We start from the raw sequence: 22,806 nt of genomic DNA, 5'->3' as shown, positions 1-22,806 counted from the left end.
TTTGTCTCACGTTTGATTAGGACCCAATAATATGACGTCGTTCATCTTTACGTGTCAAGCCTAACCCATCGATATTGAACCTTAATGGACGGTCGCCATGAGTTCCCTCAATAATATGAGCCGAAATCATGGGAGTTCCACGTAGTTCACATCACTATGTCAATGGATGTCACAGCTTTCTGGCACCCAGGGCCCCCCCAATAATATGAGCCGAGCCCCGAGTACGGGTAGCGTTCATCATGCACCCATTGTCGATGGAAGACAAGGAAATTATAAACAAATTTATAATTCTCTTTTTCGGGCTTGATATTAATTTTGAATCTTATTCAAAATGAGGGTTTTTAATTTTGAAAGGTCTCATCATTAATTTTATTTTAAAAGCTCGCCATGTTTGATCGTATGTTTGCCGGATTCATGCAACTTTGTTATTATCATAATAATAACGCACATACTCATTATTTATAACATATCATGCATATATTATAAGCAGTAAACAAACAAGGATGATCAATCGCCCCAATACTAATGGTCCGTGTGAGCTAAACACGGACCTAGGTCCAATCCTAGGGTAAATGCACGGGATGAAAATGCAACATTTACATAAGCTTCCAATATTTACATGTCTTCGATCTTCATAATCATCATGGCCACCATCTTCCAATCTTGATCATCCACTATACTAATATTTACAAATAAATATCCATGGCAAATAGGGATACATCTCATGGGGTGGGAACGGGCCATAAACCAAGCCCACTTGATAAATTTATAATTATTACAATCATTCAACACAAAATATCCTAGCATACACCTAGCAAATTGGGCTTGGGCTTTTGATCATCCTTCATGCATAATATCACATATCATACACCATCAATTAATTATCACAATAATTAATTGATCCAATATTATATATCTTGATCCAATCACTAACGGCCACGATTATACACTAAATTAACAAAGTATACAAACACATTTGTCTACTTTCAAATTAATTTATTTATAACCGAATTTCTTGTAAATCACAATTTACTATAAATAATCAAAGTCCAACTTAAATTATTTATTTCATGAGAAAATATTTGCAACTTTTGTAATTTTAAACTTAAGGGCCCAAAAAACTCAATTTTTCACCAAAAACATTTTTGGCCCATTTAAAATCACAAATGTGTTGGCCATCCAATGGCCCAACAACTCAAGGCCCATGACACTTTGGTAATCCAAAACACTTTTGGAAACCCTAGTCGTCATCGCCGTCGCCGGAGCTCCGTCGCCGGATTCCGGCCAACATTCCGGTGAACAAAAATTTTATTTTTTTTTTTTATTAAAAGTGGCCTTGATTTTGGTTGCAAAAAATATCTCAAACGGTTAGAAAATGATCTCAATATAATATCATGTATTATGCTACACTAAATGGTAACCATAGCTCTTGATACCACTTGAAAGGGAACGATTTAGGGAGACCGAAAGCACAACGGAAGCACAATTTTATTTTAAAATTTCGGCCCCCTTGCATCTTGTGTAGCAAAATACAACAAACACCAAAAACATGTCATACATAGGGTGTTTGAGAGATATACCTATCAACCTCTTGAGGTTGATGTATGGCTCCAACTTTGTTGTCAAACAACAAAGCTCTTGAAAGGAATGGCAATCTACAAGCTTCCTCCTCCTTGAGTCTTTCCTTCAAATTAGACCCACCACCAACTAGGTAGATCCCCTCATATTTTGCACTAGAAAAATATGAGGATTTTTCAAAGAGAAGTGAATTGTTCCTCAACAAATTGAAGAACAAAATTTTGGAGAAAAATGGGAGAGAATGGTGATGGAGAATTCGGCCAAGAGGGAGAGAATGGAATGGGGGGGAGACTAGCCTTGGTTGTTGAAAAAGGTAGAATCACTTTTTGCATGCCATGCTTTGAAAACACAAAAAGTAGTCTCCCAACCCTTCACCTCCCATGCATGCATATTATATGGTTTTAATCAAATTAAAAACCTTGGACTAAATTTTAATTATCTCAAACATATTTGAGACTAATTAAACATTACTTGAATTTACCCAAGTCCCACTAGTTAAATAATTATTTTAATTGAGCTCTACAAGACTCAATATAATTTAATTAATTCAACACTTGAATTAATTTAATTATTTAAACTCTACTAGGTCCACTAGTGTTTAATTAATTTAACACTTGAATTAATTTAATTTAGTCCATAATAATGTTTATGAAAATCACAATTTTCAATTACATTATTCACTTGGCCAATTTTAATTTAGGAACACTTCCTTAAATTAAAATTTACATTTCTCTCATAGAAGTCATACTTCTATTTTTCTTTACACTTATAAACTCATTTATAAGTCGTTCAACACATTGAACTATTTTCTCCTTTATAGAAGTCATACTTCTAATTTTCCTTACGCTTATAAACTCCTTTATAAGCCGTTCAACACATTGAACTATTTTTACTTCTCAACGGGATCTAGAAAGCTAGTACTTGTGTGGCCCTCAATGGTTCATTGATACAACTAGCCGTGGGTTCACATCTCTATGTGATTTGGACTAAACATGTCCTTATATGAGCATACCCCAATTGCTCCATTCTTATTTATCAACACCTTGATAATAAGAACGTCAGAACTCAAGTCTGAAAGTACCCAACCAATCATGTTAAACGCCTAGCAGCATCGCTTACATGATTCCCTAGGTATCAAATGATAGTGCCTGCAAGAACCATTCAATTATGGTTAGCGTACAGTATGGTCCCTTCAACTCATATATCCCGATCGATTCGACAACCATTGGTTTATCGAGAGTTGTCAATGAATCGATACTATGTGTCATGTCGTAGTTGCATCGATGGTGTAATCTATGAAACCCTTTCATAGTTACCACCATACTCTGGCCAGAGATTTCGATCTACATACACATGATAACACATAGGATATCCATACCCGAAGGTAAGCGGTGAATCCCCGACTACAATGCATCGACTCCTATGTGTTTCGACAGAACACCCAACCTTGCCACCTGATGACCCCATAAGAGTCGGTAAACAAGTCAAAGTGTAATTCTAGCACATAGAGTCTCAATGTTGTCCTGGGTCATAAGGACTAATTCTGTACAACCATAAACCAGTACTTTTCCCCTCGATAAGTGAGAACCACTTGGAAAGTCCTTTTATGGAGGGTTGTTCAGTGCACTCTACAAGGAGCACCTATCTGCATGTTCGGACATCACAATGTCCCCTACCAATGAAACATGGTACTCACATCGTAGATACTAGTCTCTAACTCGAGCGGCCTATATCCTTCTTAGTGGCGGCTGAATCGACTAGGAACCGTTTAGAATATACAGTATTACAAATATGAGTTTCATGATACTCATCATATGAGCATCTCATATTCTTTCTACTATTTGTATATTCAAGGGCTTTATCTATGCAATTAGCATGGGTATACAGATAAAGATTTGCCAAAATAATAATTTCAAATATTATTAAAATAAAGATTGCTTATACATAGAGTTTCATTGTGAACACTCGGCCAACACTTGGCTCGACGGGCACCTACTCTAACACCTCAATGGTTCATTGATACAACTAGTCGTGGATTCACATCTCCATGTGATTCGGACTAAACATGTCCTTATACGAGCATACCCCAATTCAACTCCTTGATAATAAGAACGTTAGAACTCAAGTCTGATAGTACCCAACCAATCATGTTAAATGCCTAGCAGCATCGCTTACATGATTCCCTAGGTATCAAATGATAGTGCCCGCAAGAACCATTCAATTATGGTTAGCGTACAGTACGGTCCCTTCAACTCATATATCCCGACCGATTCGACAACCATTGGTATATCGAGAGTTGTCAATGAATCGATACTATGTGTCATGTCGTAGTTGCATCGATGGTGTAATCTATGAAACCCCTTTCATAATTATCACCATACTCTGATAAGATATTTCAAACTACATACACATGAGATCACATAGAATATTCATACCCGAAGGTAAGCGGTGAATCCCCGACTACAATGCATCGACTCCTATATGTTACGAAAAAACACCCAACCTTGCCACCTGATGACCACATGAGAGTCGGTAAACAAGTCAAAGTGCAATTCTAGAACATAGAGTCTCAATGTTGTCCCGTGTCATAAGGACTAATGGTGTACAACCATAAACTAGGACGTTTCCACTCGATAAGTGAGAATCACTTGGAAAGTCCTTTATGGAGGGTTGTTCAGTGCAGTCTACAAGGAGCACATATCTACATGTTCGGACATCACAATGTCCCCTACCAATGAAACATGGTACTCACATCGCAGATACTAGTCTCGAACTCGAGCGGCCTATATCCTTCTTAGCGGCGGCTGAATTGACTCGGAATTTTTTAGAATATACAGTATTCCAAATATGAGTTTCATGATACTCATCATACGAGCATCTCATATTCTTTCTACTATTTGTATATTCAAGGACTTTATCTATGCAACATGCATGGGTATACAGATAAATAAGTGCCAAAATAATAATTTCAAATATTATTAAAATAAAGATTGTTTATACATAGAATTTCATTGTGAACACTCGGCCAACACTTGGCTCGACGTGCACCTACTCTAACATATATGAAATGCATGTATACATGATTTATACTGGGAATGTAATTTTCTCCGGAGTTATTCGGCTGTTGTCTTGTTTGTATGTGTGCATGACAACAGGTGGGACAAGATCAGGATCAGGATCAGGAAGAGGATGAGAGATTATAGTTAACGTGGAGATCCGGGCCCAGAACCAGAATAGGATTCAGCACTGGATGTATAGTTATTGAACCTAGTTGAGATAGAGACATGTAGTACATGATTTGTACTTTGATTTTGACATGTATATCAGATAGATTACTGTTACGTTTCCGCATTTATAATTTAAAAAGAAAAAAATTTAGTCCTACTTTTCTTAATTGTTATATTTGACATTAATAACGATTAAGACATGAATTAGCGTCCGGGCTCTATTGAGTTTTCTTCCTTGCTTTTGATTGCTAGAATGATACTGCTTTGTAATACATGTTACTTGAATTATCTGATTTGATTTGGTAATATGTATTATTTAAAATGAATTAGAACCGATTCTTGATCAGTAGTAAGATGATCAGAGGAGGACGGAAACAAGTTGGTTGTGTGTGGTTACTAACCCCTTTGATGATCAGATCTATCTCCTCGAAGAATCCCATAGCAGGGAAACATCTTGATTGATCAGATGGATGTGTCAGAAATTCCGATAGAAATACTGTTGAAGAGGTTTCAATCATTGACACCGCCGATTCTGAGGGGTACTGAGATGACTGTTGATTGTGAGAGCTGGATAGATGATATAGAGATATTGTTCGATTCACTTGAGTACTCGGATGAATGTAGAGTTAAACTGAATGGGCATCAGTTATAGGAGGTCGCAAAGAGCTGGTGGATTGCAACCAAAGAAGCCTTAGAACAGCGTGGTACGGTGATTACATGGGAAATCTTCAAAGTTGAATTCTATCGAAGGTTTTTCCCAAGTTCGTACCGAGAAAATAAGAGGGCAGAATTTGAAAATTTGAAACAGGGTCAGCTAAACATTGAAGAATATGTTGCTCAATTTTCTACCTTGCTTCATATTTCTCCTCACGTGGCTAAGAATGATGAAGCTGTGACTGATCAGTTTGTTAAGGGATTGAATCCTGAGATATTGACATTGGTAAACACAGGCCGACCCTATAATTTTGCTGATGCTCTGAGTAGAGCCAAGAGTGCCGAAGCCAGTCTGATGAGACAGAAAGGGCTTTGTTTGTGCCTCCAACATCGAGACCACAGCAACCACCTCTCGGACCTTAGACTGGTAGTAGCAGTGGTGAAAAGAAAGACTATTTGAAAGCTCAAAAGAAACAGTTCAAGAAGTTAGGAAGCGGTTCGTCTAGTTCCAGTGGTTCTAGTCAGAGTTACACCGGGGGTCTATTGTAGCACTTGCAGAGGGATACATCGCACTGAGCAATGCCAAGGACTAACTGGTAGATGCCGTATCTGCAACGATCAGGACATTTTGTGAAAGTATGTCCACAGCGAAATTCCCGAAGATTACAGGGAGCAGAATCATCTGGATCAGTGACTCAGACTGATAGACCATAATATGTTGTTCGCTCTTCCAACCACACCCTACTCTGACACAACCAGAACCAGAAGGAAGGCAGAGTAGTGGCAGTGACCGAGGAACAGACCCAGGATGCAGTTGATAATACAGTGGCAGGTAACTGTTCTGTTATGATTATTCCGTGTATGTATTGAGATATTCTCGTACATCCTATGTATGATTTCTGAATGAACAACATTGATGTATGCTTTATCTGTTGAGTCAGTGTCTGCTGTAGTATTTTATTTCTATCGTTTGGGGAGAGTTTTGATATCAGTGAACTCTATGAAACATCGTATACTACAGTGAGATGAGAATGAGACTGAGTTAGCTTGTATTGTACTTGTGTTGTCTGAGTATGACTGCATTATCGATATTGATATACTGATCAAGTAAAAAGTTATCATAGACTGATTCCGGAAGATGGTAAGATTCGGACCTGAAATGGCCGAAGAAGGAATATTGTACGGTAAGGATTCTAAATTTAGAATTCCTTTGATATTCGTATTATCTATGACTCGATCTTTAAAAAAAGAAGCAGAGGGACTCCTTATGTATTCAGTTGACTTACTGAAGTTGAGTCCATCATTGGCTGATTTGCCAGTGACATGAGAGTTACTGATGCTTTCCCCATATGAGAATCCGGGTTTGATTCCAGTCAGTAAGATTGATTTCCGCTTTGACTTGATACCATGTACTGTTTTATTTTTAAAACACCGTGCCGAATGATACCGATTGAATTGAAGGATTTGAAAAATCAGGTAGAAGATTTACTAGTCGAGAGTTACATCTGATTGAGTGTTTCTCTTTGGGATGTATCAGCTATGTTGGTGATTTGATAAACTCTGTGTTCAGAATATTTTGATGATTCTTTGATTAGTTGATCTATGATATTCTGGTATATTCGAAGAATATGACTGATTTTGTTGAATATTTGAGTATTGTATTAAATATTCTGAGAATTGGAAAGTGGTATACAGAACTATTGAGATGTGAATCTGTTAGAGTAGATGCCCTGCAAGCCAACGGTTGGCTAGGGAATTTATTGACTCAAGTGAAATAAACAATCTTTATTTTAATATAATTTAACTTTTTATGGTCTTGTTATACTTTATCTGTATACTCATGCAAACAACATAGATAAAGTCCTTGATTATGCTTTAATACAAATGAATCGTAATTCGATGTTGAAACTCATTTGTAAACACTGCATATTCTAAATTCGTTCCTAGTCGATTCAGCCGCCTAAAACAGGGATAAAGGCCGCTTGAGCTTGAGACTAGCATATGTGATGTTGTGTACTGCGTTTCTTGGTAAAGGCATAGAGATGTCCAAACATGCTGATAGTTAGTCATATGATGATTATACCGAACAACCCTCCATCGGACTTTCCAAGTGGTTATCATTCATCGAGAGGATAAGTCCATGGTTATGATTGTACACCATTAGTCCTTACGACCTGGGACAACACTGACGCTCTATATGCTAGGGCTGTGCTTTGACTCGTTTACCGGCTCCAGGAGAGTCATCAGGTGGCGAGGTTGGGTACAGTTGCGACACATTTAGGAGCCAGTGCATTGTAGTCGGGGATTCACCTCTCACCTGCGGGTGTGGATATCCTATGTGATCTGATGAAATAATAGTGCATGGAATCTCTGGCCAGAGTATGAGATGTACGTTAGAGAAGGAGTTCTCAAATAGTACACGCGATGCCACTATTATAGTTATCACATAGTTATTGAATTAATATGCAACCCTCGATGAACCAATGGTTGCAGATTCGATCGGGATATATGAGATGAAGGGACCGTACTGTACGTTAATCATAATCAACTGGTTCCTGCAGACACTATCAGTGATACCTAGGGGATCATGGGGCGATGCTACTAGACGCTCTTACCATGATCCGATGGGTGCAATCAGAAATGAGTTCTGACATTCTTAATCAAGGTGTTGATGAAAAGAATGGGGCTAACTAGGGTAAGCCCGCATAAGAATAAATATTATTCTGAATCACAAAGAGTTGTGAACCCACGGCCAGCTGTATCCCTGAACCATTGAGGGTCACACAAGCACTGGATCATTTGTTCCCGTTGAGAGAATAAATTCAATGAGTTGAATTTATGATAATTAAATTTTGAGAAAATAAATTCAAGGAGTTGAATTTATGAGACAGTAAATTCAAGAAGTTGAATTTATGATATTGAGAGAGAATAAATTCAAGAAATTGAATTTATAAAATTTTATAATTTAATTTATTAACTCAAAAGTTGAGTTTATTAAATATTACATTTTGGAGGTGATAAATTCAAAGAGTTGAATTTATAATTTAAATAATAAATTCAAATGTTGAGTTTATTAAACATTAAATTAAATATGATGGGAGATATGTTTAATGGGCTTGTAGGAGTACAAGTCTAACATATTAAATTATTAAAGTTCTTAATGGACTTTAATATAATTAATTAGACTAGTTTGATTAGTCCATTTAATTAACAAAGCCCATTGAATTTAATTAAGAAACCTATATCCATAAATATGGAATTTAGGTTAAAGGCTCTTGTTTTTTATATAAATAAATTAAAAAAAAGGCAGCCTCCACCAACTCTCCAAAAGTGATTCACGTAAATCACTTAAAATTCCTCCAAATTTTGGCCATCCTTTTCAAAAAAAAAAATTTGAGTCTTCTCTCAAACTTTTTATCTCAACGCAAAACATCTTCTAAATTTCTAGTACAATTTAGAAGAGGAACAAATATTCCAGTCGTGAACCGGATTAGGAGATCGAAGAATGTTCGTAGGGATTTACAACAAGAGCTACATCCGCTAATACCGGATTAGTTGGAGCCAAGTGAAAATTTTACCGAAGGTATAAAATTTTAAACTCCATATGAATGTTTATGTTAAAATCATACGAGCGCCTAAAGCAAACAATATCTTGAATGTCATGATCTAAAATTTTTTTAAACTTACGCTGCGTTTGGGCGTGTAGTAAACCGAGATCTAACAGAATTTTGATTAAGACAGATTGTATTCAGGGTTTGTTATATCTAAAAATGATATATCTGTTGATCCTGGCACAGTGAAGCAATGATTATTTAGCTGAGAACGACATCAGTGTCAGAAATTTGTAGTTGCATGAGTTTAGCAGGGTACTGTATATGATTGTTATTTTGAATTGGTTGAGAATGATTATTTTCTAGAGCAGTATTTGATACAAATTGTATACAATTGAGACTCGATACCGTTCAAGCCGAACCAGACATGATTTTGAGAGTTGAAACAGTTCAGAAAGTTGATTAGAAGGGCATATTTCCTTTTTGTACTTGAGATAATATCTCTCAGGTTCCTGAGATTGGACCTGATATGATCAGAGATATGACTGAAGAAGTGAAGCTGATTCAGAAAAGAATGACGACAGCTCTGAATAGACAGACTGAATATGCCAACATCAGACGATGACCGATGGTATTTGATATAGGAGATTGAATATTGAATTGATTTAGCCTAAACAGATTTGATGGCAGATGACGATGTTGATTTGTTATGAGCTGTTAATTGGTATAAATGGATATTGTATAGCCAGTATTTGAGACAGATTCCATCAGAGTTACTCCAAGATGTATTGTGATACGGTACTTCTTGAATTATTATTCCAGAATGGAATCAGAATCAGTAGAATAAAGATAGTTCAGAACGAAGACTTTTCCGCTGCTGAAAGTTCAGTGGAGTTGTCCGGACATCAAAGAAACTAACTGGAAGACAAAATCTGATATGAGACATAGAATTTCAGAATTTTTTCGTTGATGTGAGTTTTCTATTCAGCTTCTATTATACATTTCTTTATGTTTTGCTATCTGATTTGATTACCTCTGATATAACATGATTGCCTATGATTTCGGAATTGATTGCCTGTGATTTCGGGGACGAAATCGTATCTTAGTGGGGGAGAAATGTAATACCCGGGGTTTTTATCTGTTAATCTGCGAAATGATATATTGTGAATTGATATGATTATGAGAGGATTAATCGAGACACGATTTGATTCAGCATGAAAAGATGTATGTGCGAGGACAGTACACCTCGCGCATATGCACGACACTGATGCGCGCATATGCGCGAGATGGGCAGAAGACCTCGCGCATATGCGCGAGGAGTGTGCGCGCATATGCGCGAGTTGTGCGGAAAGGATAGTGCAAGTCCAGAGAAGTTGGCGCATGTGCGCGAAGAAGGAACGCGCATATGCGCGAGATGATGAACTGAAGATTGTGCGAGACAGAACATCTCGCGCATATGCGCGAGATATGTCACGCATATGCGTGAGGAGATGAACAGCAAGGCGTCCGGACGGAACTTCCGGCGCATATGCACGGGCCTTGGGCGCGTATATGCGCGCGACATGCAAAATGAAAATAACCCACTTGGTCTTGGAATGCTCGAGATATATATATTAAACCTTCATCTCTCCTTCCTTAGTTCTTCAGCAAAAACGAGGAAAGTTCCCAAGAAATTTTCAAAGCTTCACCTTGCATTAGAATTGTGATTCTGCAAGATCCGCCCGTCAGATTTTTAATCCGACTTCAGTACTGAGTTTCTTTCGACGAGAGCTTCAACTGGACGTAAGTTTTGTTACGTTTTGAAATGCTTTGATTTTATGATATTGGGGGAATTATGATTTGACTAATATATTGTGTTCTGGGTATACTAATCAGTATATAATTGAAATCAGATCGAAGAACGGGCTGTTTATATAATTGTTATGATTTTTTGAAGCGATATGATTGAGATTGTGCAGATTTGATATTATGCCCTGTTATTATTGAAGATTATGATTCGTATTGATATCGATTATGAGTTGTGGTATTATATCTGTGATGTTGAGATTGACGGGGTTATCAAGACTGTATTGTTATGCCGTCGAAACATCAGTAGATTGATTTTGATCAGATTCGGTATTGATTGAGATTGTATCATGATATCATTGATATGGAACAGATTATGTTTGATTTGAGTATTGATCACAACAGGTCTTGAATTGAGTTATACATTGATACAGTGTATTCGATATTTCTATTTCCAGATTGATTTGACAGGCAGTGAGTTCGAGACTTCGACAGAGCCAGATCGACAGAACGAAACGAAAGGTATAAATTGATGTTGATGCAGGATTGCACAACTCGAGTTAGATTCGACTTGAGTTTCCCAAAATCACATAATTTACCTTATTGTATTAATATTTGAAATTGAATGAGATTGATATCTTGGTCTATTGATTTATGTATTGAGTCATAGGCGGATGTGCCTCGTCGTAGACGATTGATCTCGTGACAGAGGTGCCAGATATTGATGGAATCGTCACTGAGCCATTGCACATTGTCACAGAGGTTTGGCAGGATATGCCAGGGCTGATATGCCTAGATGATTGGAAGATATGCCAGGGAGGATGTGCCTAGTCTGTGGCTGATTCGCCAAGATGTCGGACGTTTGGTCGTATCGATATGTTGGGGAGTAGAGCATCTCCTATAGCTGAGATTCAATACAGAAAGGGCCTAAGTCCGTGAATAAGAACGTACCACCACCCGATCGGGAGTGTAGGTGGATGTATGTTCTTATTCAGATCGGGATCCCTAGATTAGGATGAGTCGAGTCAGAGTCTAAGAGTCACAGAGTGTGATTCATTGTTGCATTGATTCATGTGAGTCGAAGAGTCATAGAGTGTGATTCAGAGTTTGTATTGATTCATGTTTCTGATTTTGATACATGTTATGAATATCTGTTTCATGCTGTTATATCTGTTTATATGAAATGCATGTATACATGATTTATACTGGGAATATAATTCTCACCGGAGTTATCCGGCTGTTGTCTTGTTTGTATGGGTGCATGACAATAGGTGGGACAGGATCAGGATCAGGATCAGGATCAGGAAGAGGATGAGAGATTATAGTTAGCGTGGAGATCCGAGCCCAAAAGCAGAATAGGATTCAGCACTGGATGTATAGTCGTTGAACCTGGTTGAGATAGAGACATGTAGTACATGATTTGTACTTTGATTTTGACAAGTATATCAGATAGATTACTGTTACGTTGCCGCATTTATAATTTAAAAAGAAAAAAATTTAGTCCCACTTTTCTTAATTGTTATATTTGACATTAATAATGATTAAGACATGAATTAGCGTCTGGGTCTCCACAATACTTATCATCCTGGATTGTGAAACCATGAAAATTTTTCTTACGCAAATAATAAGAATGTATTGAATCCTCCACCGGGGTTCAATACATCAAATGGGGAAGGGAAACCATCATTTGAGGATTTGGTTGGAACATTTGTTTCTGAATCTGGCAAGAGAATGGCTAGGACTGAGTCTAGACTTGACAACCTTGAGACACACATGGCGAATATTGGTGCTTCCTTGAAAATCCTTGAGTCACAAGTGGGACAGATAACAAAGCAACTCACATCTCAACTATCAGGCACAGTTCAAAAGATTGCAGACCCAAATCTGAGAGAAGTGAATGCCATTTTTATACAGCATGAGGAGAATGGTGTGGTAAGCAGAGAGGAGAAAGAAGTTAAATTGACACCTATCCAGGATGAAAAGCCAACTCTAACCAAAAGAGTCCGAGGTAAGAAAAATGAGAGGTATTTTCAAATCAATGCATTGATATTTCATTACTTCCATACTCTGTTTTACAATTACAAGCGGAATTTGAAAAGAAAAAATTTCTTGACGATCTCAAGAACCTACACACTAATATTGATTATGCAAATCAAGGGGAAGTGAAATTTCAAGAAGGAACACGAAGAAATCTTCCTCAGAAGCTGCTAGATCCTGGTGAATTTGTTGTGCCATGTGAAATAGGGGGTCAATTGGTGGAAAAAGCTATCTGTGATTCAAGAGCAAGTGTGAATATAATGCCAAGTTCTCTTTACGAGAAACTTGGACTGAGCGAGATCAAACCCATAGAAGTAATCTTGCAGCTGGAAGATAAATCGCTGAAGGTGCCATTAGGTTGTGAAGAAGATGTTGAATCTAAAATTGATAAATTGAGGCATCAAGCAGATTTCTTGGTACTGGGCATGGAAAACAGTAAGAAATTTCCTATCATTCTAGGACGACCATTCTTGGCTACTGTTGGAACTATCATCGACTTGAAACAAAGAAAATTGACAATGGATGTTGAAGGTCAAAGGTGGAAATCAATGCATCTAAAAGTTCTCACGATCCACCTAGAACAGTGCAATGACAGTCGGGCTGACGACGTTAAACCAAGCGCTTATTGGGAGGCAACCCAAATTATTGTTTCTTTATTGCATTTCGTTTCGGTTTTGCTTCTACTCTTGTATTCTTATTTTCGGTTGTGTATTTTTTGTGTAGTGTGTTCTTGTATTCCAAAATCTTATGAATCTCAATTGTGTTTTTCATGACTAACAATTAGAGGAGAAAACTATTTCAAATAGTGCACCCACGCTGGAAATATACCGCACCAGCAGTCGTTGAAGACAGAAAATAAAAAAATTTCTAGTAGCCATACCGCACCCGCGGTACTTTATTTGTAGTGCACCGGCGATATGTTTCCAGAACCAATACTGCACCAGCGGTAGAATATTCACCGCACCTGTGGTAACTGAAGGTCTTCAAAAATTTCAAGTAGTTACACTGCACCCGCGGTATGTTCTGAACCGCACCTGCGGTTGATGATTTTAAAAACAGAAAGGGGCAGAAATTAAGCATCAACGAAGAACACTTCTCCAAAATTCTCCTTCAATTCGAAACACTATCCGCCGGAGTACCACCCACAACAACAAGGCGCAAATGATGAGGATGGCAATGACCACTGACGGTCATTGCCCGAGGTATGTGTATTTCTCTAATTTTCATGATCATTTACATCGAGGGAGATGCATATATTTTAGTTTGAGGGAGATGTTATTTATTTTATTTTGTGTGTTCAGTTATTTATTTAGTTTTATTTGAGTGTTTTATTTACTTTTGAGTTATTTGCTTGTGTGTTTGTAGTATCATATTCATGAAAATTTTTGAAATGACCAATGATGAACAAAATTTGTGTATTGAGAAGAAAAGGTCATGTATTTCATTCATGTTCAGCAATCAATTTGAAAAATTTAGAGAAGAATCATGAGATTTGGTAAGTTTGAGACTTATAATTTCTAAACAACTCTGCAATTTTTATTTGACATTGAAATAAATTTTTGCAAACACATAAATGATTGATGCAATCTTTTAATTTATTTGGGCCTATTTATATTGTTCATAAATATCCATTTGAAGCCCTCTTGAGCCTATATGAGAAAATAATTGTGTTCTTGAAATTTATTGGAAGCCAAGCACTTTTCTTTTGAATATATATGTATTTGGTTGATGCATTGAGACACCATTTTTCACGATGATTAGATTCTACTTTGTGTTGGTGAATTGAGATTTTGTCTAGAACTATCCAAACAACACTCGAGATGAAATATGGTCAAACTATGATTTAGGAATGATTAGGTGATTTTTTTGGATCGATTGAGCCTCTCAAGCTACCAAATAAAAATTATTTATCATTTTTCACCTCTTTGTAGCTTATATGAATTCGAATGGCACACGTGAATATGTGTAAAAGACCCCCATTCGATATCGTTTCAAATATTCCACATTTACCACCCCTTTGAATATCTTATACATTAATTTCCTACCTTTTTAAGGGAGTAAGAATTCAAAGGATTAAATAAATTGAAATTATCCTACAAAAGAAAAGAAAAAATGAATGAAGTTTGATTGAAGAAGTTGGAGAAAAAAGGGATAAAAAGAAAAAAATGATGAAGATAAAAGAAAAAGTGGAGTATGCAAAAGAGATAAAAATTCAACTTACTCCCTTATTTGAATTTGTGGGGACCCGGACGCTAATCAATTTCTTAATCATTATTTGGACTAATTAATCAATTAAAACAGGGTCTAAATTTTTTTTTTAATGCGGAACGTAGTGAAATAAAACTAATATACATATCAGTATAAAATACAATACAAGTCCTGTATTGCATGTATTCAAAATAAACTAAGGTTCAACATCTAAATATCCAGTGTCAAAACCCTATATACATCCAAGTCCGAAGTCTCCACTCTATCACGATCTCTCCTCATCTCCTGGACCCTGATCCTGTCCCACCTGTTGTCATGTACACATACAGACAAGACAACAGCCGGATAACTCCGGTGAGAATATAATCCCAGTATAAATCAACGAAACATGCAATCATTTAAACAAATATAAAGCATGTAATCAGGTAACAGTAATATGTATCAAAATCTGAAACATAATTACAATTCTACAATTCAGACTAGACTCAATCCTAGTCTAGGGATCCCGGTTTCCAAATGTGGTGTTCCTATATAGAATTCCGTAATAGAAGGAACTCTGATCCTATTACTCGATATAACCAAATATGGTGTTCCTATATCGAATTCCATAATAGAAGAATTCCAATTCTATTTACTCGATATAACAAACATCCGGTGTCCTGACCTAACCGTCATGGACTGTAGCTTTATCGCTAATATCCTTATCTTGAGACATCGTGCAATGTGCCCGTGGCGATCCCGCCACTATTAGGCACTTCCGTCCGAAGATTTCTATACTACTTGTGACATCGTGCAATGTTCCTGTGGCGATCCCACCACTATCAGGAACTTCTGTCACAAGATTAATCAACTACTACCTGTTATCTACAATTCCAGAGAACAAGTACATCAATCAAATCAATGCAATAAAGTAAAGTATGTGATTTAGGGAAACTCAAGTCTAAACCGACTCAAGTCGATCTCCCAATACCACATTGACTTATACCTTTCTTTCGTCGGTTTCTGGCTCAGTCGAAGTCCTGAATTCACAGTCTGTCTGGCAATGACAATATCAATAATCTCATTTCAATATATATTTCAAATCAATAACAATCTGATCAATCTGGATTTAATTCAAAATCAACGGCATAACGGTACAATTTCAATATCCCCGTCAATACACTATCCTCAGATAACAGTTATAGTCCATAATCCATATCCAATACAATCCGTAATTCAACCGTAAATCAAATCTGTCCGGTATAAATCAATATACCCCAGAAAATTCATAACAATTCCATAATCAGTCCGTTTCTTATTCTGTCTTCGATTCAAAGATGTCTAATATGTCAAGAACAACATATATGAGTTCCATTAAATTCTGACAATATCAAAATTCTAAAACATGTCAAAACGTAGTAAAACTTACGTCCATTTGTAGCATGCGTTGATAGGAACTCATCAAGTTAAACACTGGCGCTCGGGCGGTCATTTTCTACCGCTAGGGCGCCAGACATTCTGTCCGAATATCACCTAAATCATATATTTTGCCCAATCCGGTCTCGGCGTGGTCCGTCTATAATTATATTAATTCAAAATCAATAATTCATATCAGATTACCATAATCGAATTCCCGGACATTACATTTCTCCCCCCTAAGATATGATTTCGTCCTCGAAATCACGGTAGTCAAATCATATCATTAAGAATAATGTAGTTAAAGTCGGATAAAAATTTACATCAGTGAAACAATGCTGAGAATTCTTGTCTCATATCAGATTCAGTCTCCCAAGTCGCTTCTTCAATGCCATGACGAGTCCATTGAACTTTCACAAGAGGAATCGTCTTTGTTCTGAGCTGTTTTTCTTTACGATCGATAATCTGGATCGGTTTCTCGACATAACTCAATGTCTCAACCAGCTCGGTCTCGTCTGGTTGAATCACATGAGAATCATCAGAGAGATATTTCCGCATCATTGATACATGAAAAACATCATGTATTCCAGATAATGAAGGCGGCAATGCAAGTCGATAGGCACGATCTCCTATCTTTTCAAGAATTTCATATGGACCAACGTATCGTGGAGACAGTTTCCTTTTCTTTCCAAATCGGACAACACCTCTGAAAGGAGAAATCTTCAGGAATACTCGGTCTTCTACCTCAAATACCAACGGTCGTCGTCTGAGGTTGGCATATTTGGCTTGTCGGTCTTGAGCTGCCTTCATTTTCTTCTGAATAAGTTTCACTTTTTCAGTCATATCTCTGATCATGTCAGGTCCAGTCTTAGGAACTTCAGAGATATCATCCAAATAAAGAGGGGATCCGCATTTCTTTCTGTACAACGCTTCGAATGGAGCCATCTCAATACTCGTCTGATAGCTGTTGTTGTACGAAAACTCGCAAAGAGGCAATGCATCTTGCCAATGATTGCTAAAATCAAGCACCACGGCTCTCAGCATATCCTCCAGTGTTTCGATCGTCCGTTCTGACTATCCATCAGTCTGAGGATGATATGCGGTACTTAAAATGTAACTTCGTACCGAGAGCTTGCTGCAGACTCTGCCAGAAGTGCGAAATAAACCGAGGATCACGGTCTGACACAATCGACTTCGGCACTCCATGCAGTCTAACCACTTCCCGAACATAAATATCGGCCATCTGATCATATCTATAGGTCATTTTGTATGGAATAAAACATGCAGATTTGGTCAATCGTTCAATCACGACCCAAATCGCATCACAACCTCTGGAGGATCTCGGTAACTGCGTCAAAAAGTCCATGGAAATGTGATCCCATTTCCATTCAGGAATGGATAAACTCTGCAACAATCCTCCTGGCTTCTTTCTTTCAGCCTTCACCTATAGGCAATGCAGACACTTTGATACAAATGTAGCAATGTCCGCTTTCATTTGTTTCCACCAGTATTGTGTCTTTAAATCATTATACATTTTCATGCCCCCAGGATGAATGCTGAAACGACTGTTGTGCGCCCCTGTCAGTATTTGCTTTCTCAATTCTGAAACATTTGGCACAACAATATGATTATTCACATACAAAACACTATTCCGAACCTGATATTCTGATTGATGACCAGCTCTGACCATTGCAATCGAATTCTGTATTTTCTGATCAACCTTCTGTGCCTCTTTGATTTTCACTATCAATTCTGGTTCAACTCGAATCGCACGTAATCTCAGAGGCTGAAAATCTGTTTCAAAAGCCAATCCAGACAAACAACAGTCTTCTATCAAATTTGATACACCTATTGTCGATAAGGATAAAGAACATACCTTTCGACTCAGTGCATCTGCTGCTGCATTGGACTTCCCTGGGTAGTATTTGATTTCACAATCAAAGTCTTTCAGTAAATCCAGCCATCTCCGCTGTCTCATATTCAGCTCTGATTGCGAAAACAGATATTTCAAGCTTTTATGATCAGAATATATATCAAATTTCTCACCGCAGAGGTAATGTCGCCATATCTTCAAAGCAAAGACAATGGCTGCCAATTCAAGATCATGAATTGGGTAATGAGTTTCATGGGGTTTCAGCTGTCTCGAGGCATAAGCAATCACATGCCCCCGCTGCATCAAAACACAAACCAATCCTCGGTGAGATGCATCACAATAAACGACAAAGTCACCAGTACCTGAAGGAATCATTAACACAGGCGCACTGGTCAATAACTTTTTCAATTCCAGAAAACTGGATTCACAGTCTTCTGACCAAACAAACAGAGCATTCTTCTGAGTTAACTGCGTAATCGGTTTGGCAATACTCGAAAAATCTTTAATGAATCGGCGATAATATCCTGCCAAACCCATAAAGCTGCGTATCTCTGGTACAGATGTCGGTCTCGGCCAAGAAATCACTGCCTCAACCTTACTGGGATCAACTGATATACCATCTCCGGATATAATATGACCCAGAAATATCACATGTTTCAACCAGAACTCGCATTTCGACAGTTTAGCATACAGTTTCTCCGTCCTCAAAATTTTCAACACAGTCCTCAAATGATTAGCATGCTCAATCATATTCTTTGAATAAATCAATATATCATCAATGAATATGATAACAAAATCATCCAAATATTTCTGAAAGACGCGGTTCATCAATCCCATAAATACCACCGGTGCATTCGTCAAACCAAATGGCATGACAATAAATTCATAGTGTTCATACCTGGTTCTGAATGCTGTCTTAGAGATATCAGAGTCCCTGACTCTCAGTTGATGGTATCCAGATCTCAGATCGATCTTGGAATATACAGATGAACCTTGCAACTGATCAAACAAATAATCAATACGAGGCAATGGATATTTATTCTTTACCGTTGCCTTGTTCAGCTGCCGATAGTCGATACAAAGTCTCATCGACCCGTCTTTCTTCCTCACGAACAGTACTGGAGCACCCCAAGGAGATACACTCGATCTAATATACTCCTTGGCCAGTAAATCCTCCAACTGTTCTTTCATCTCTTTCAATTCGATCGGTGCCATCCTATATGGAGCCCTAAAAATCGGAACTGTTCCTGGCATTAACTCAATGCTGAAGTCTATCTCTCGAATCAGAGGCAATCCAGGAGTCTCATCTGGAAAGACATCAGCAAATTCACACACCACTGGCAAATCCGCCAATGATGGGCTCGATTTCAGTAAATCAACTGAATATACCAGGAATCCATCCGCTCCCTTCTGCAATAATCGAGTCATATTCATTGCAGATATCAAAGGAATTCTAGCACGAGAACCCTTACCATAAAATTTCCACTCCTCAGCCATTTCAGGTCTGAATCGAACTATCTTATGGAAGCAATCGACTGTAGCTCGGTACTTGGTTAACATATCGATACCGACAATACAATCAAAATCAAAAATAAACCAAGCACAATACAGTCCAACTCAATCGTATGCCCACCGTACTGCAGTATACACGATTTAACAGATTTTACTGATATCAAACATGTTCCTAACGGAGACGTGACAGATACTACAGTGGCTAATGAATCAACAGGCAATGTGCGCATTAATGCAAATCTCTCCGAAATAAAGGTATGAGATGCACCAGTATCAATCAATACATATGCAGGATAACCAGAAATAAAACAGTTACCTGCCACAACATCATCAGGTGCATCCTGGGCCTGCTCCTCGGTCAAAGCAAAAACTCTGGCCTGCTGTCTCGGAGGCTGGCTCACTGTCTGGCCCCCTCCTGGCCTCTGCTGTGACTGGGAAGACGTACTGGCTGAAAATTATGCACGGCAGGTGGTCGTCTACCTGCCTGAGCCACTGACCCCGATGACTCAGCTGCCTGTGATCCTTGGGCACTCCTCTGGGGACACACTCGAGCAAAGTGTCCTTGCTGTCTACAAATACGACAGCTGCCAACCACTCCTCGGCACTGATCTGTGGAATGCCTCCCTCCACAAGTACCATAGTACGGTCCTGTATAACTCTGGCCCTGACCGGTCTGTCTAGAGCCACTCGAACTGGACTAGCTAGTTCCAGATTTCTTGAATTGCTTCCCTCTAGCCCTCAAGAAATCCTTCTTCCTGCTACTGCTGCTGCCACCTTCAAATCGAGGAGGTGGTTGTTGTTGTCCCGGTACTGGAAGCACAAACGAAGCCTCTCTCTGTCTCATCAAACCTGCTTCGCTCCCTTGGCTCTGTTCAAGGCATCGGTGAAATTGTTTGGCCAACCGGTATTCACCAAGGTAAAGATTTCAGGATTCAGGCCATTTATGAACTGGTCCGCAACGGCCTCATCATGTTCGGCTACGTGGGGAGCAAATCGGAGCAGTGTAGAGAACTTAGCCACATAGTCCTCAATGTTTAACTGGCCTTGTCTCAAGTTTGCAAACTCGGCTCCCTTGTCCTTCCTATAAGATACTGGAAAGAACCGTAGATAAAATTCAGACTTAAACACATTCCAGGTAATGGCCGTACCTCGTTGTTCCAATGCCCGTTTCGTCGTGATCCACCAGTGTTTAGCCACATCACGCAACTGGTGTCCGATCAGTTTCACCCTCTTTTCCTCAGTATATTCCAAAGATTCGAACATCGCTTCAATATCGTCCAACCAACTTTCACATTCCACGGAATTCTCCGTGCCTTTCAAAGTCGGTGGATGAAATGACTGAAACCTTTTCAACAGTTTCTCCATGGGTGTAGGAGTCACATCCATGGGAGGATTCGATGTACTCCCCTGTTCTGGTATTCTTCTCGGAGGCATATCTGAAATCAGAAGGATTAGCAACCCCAACCCAAAGTTCTATTTCAGTCCTCCTCCGATCATCTTACTGCTGATCCAGAATCGGCTCTGATTCGTTCTCAATAACACATGTTTTCAAATCAAGTCAGATAAACAGATAAACATGCATTATAAAGCAGTAAATCATGCTAGCAATCAAAAGCAGGAAAGAAAACACATTCTACCCCGCTCACTAGCTCCTATCTCAATCTCAAGGATCTATCGCTCTGATACCACCTGTTGTGGGGACCGGACGCTAATCAAGTTCTTAATCATTATTGGGACTAATTAATTAATTAAAACAGGGTCTAAATTATTTTTTTTTTCATGCGGAACGTAGTGAAATCAAACTAATATACATATCAGTATAAAATACAATAAAAGTCCTGTACTGCATGCATTCAAAATAAACTAAGGTTCAACATCTAAATATCCAGTGTCAAAACCCTATATACATCCAAGTCCGAATTCTCCACTCTATCACGATCTCTCCTCATCTCCTGGACCCTGATCCTGTCCCACCTGTTGTCATGTACATACAGACAAGACAACAGCCGGATAACTCCGGTGAGAATATAATCCCAGTATAAATCAACGAAACATGCAATCATTTGAACAAATATAAAGCATGTAATCAGGTAACAGTAATATGTATCAAAATCTGAAACATAATTACAATTCTACAATTCAGACTAGACTCAATCCTAGTCTAGGGATCCCGGTTTCCAAATGTGGTGTTCCTATATCGAATTCCGTAATAGAAGGAACTCTGATCCTATTACTCGATATAACCAAATATGGTGTTCCTATATCGAATTTCGTAATAGAAGAATTCCAATTCTATTTACTCGATATAACCAACATCCGGTGTCCTGACCTAACCGTCATGGACTGTAGCTCTATCGCTAATATCCTTATCTTGAGACATCGTGCAATGTGCCCGTGGCGATCCCGCCACTATCAGGCACTTCCGTCCCAAGATTTCTATACTATCTTGTGACATCGTGCAATGTTCCCGTGGCGATCCCACCACTATCAGGAACTTCTGTCACAAGATTACTCATCTACTACCTGTTATCTATAATTCCAGAGAACAAGTACATCAATCAAATCAATGCAATAAAGTAAAGTATGTGATTTAGGGAAACTCAAGTCTAAACCGACTCAAGTCGATCTCCCAATACCACATTGACTTAAACCTTTCTTTCGTCGGTTTCTGGCTCAGTCGAAGTCCTGAATTCACAGTCTGTCTGGCAATGACAATATCAATAATCTCATGTCAATATATCTTTCAAATCAATAACAATCTGATCAATCTGGATTTAATTCAAAATCAACGACATAACGGTACAATTTAAATATCCCCGTCAATACACTATCCTCAGATAACAGTTATAGTCCATAATCCATATCCAATACAATCCGTAATTCAACCGTAAATCAAATCTGTCCGGTATAAATCAGTATACCCCAAAAAATTCATAACAATTCCATAATCAGTCCGTTTCTTAATCTGACTTCGATTCAATGATGT

This window comes from Primulina eburnea, chromosome 7, assembly GCF_022965805.1.
Source record: "Primulina eburnea isolate SZY01 chromosome 7, ASM2296580v1, whole genome shotgun sequence".
Taxonomy (NCBI): domain Eukaryota; kingdom Viridiplantae; phylum Streptophyta; class Magnoliopsida; order Lamiales; family Gesneriaceae; genus Primulina; species Primulina eburnea.
The sequence above is the reverse complement of the archived record's forward strand: the minus strand, read 5'-3'. Positions refer to the sequence as shown.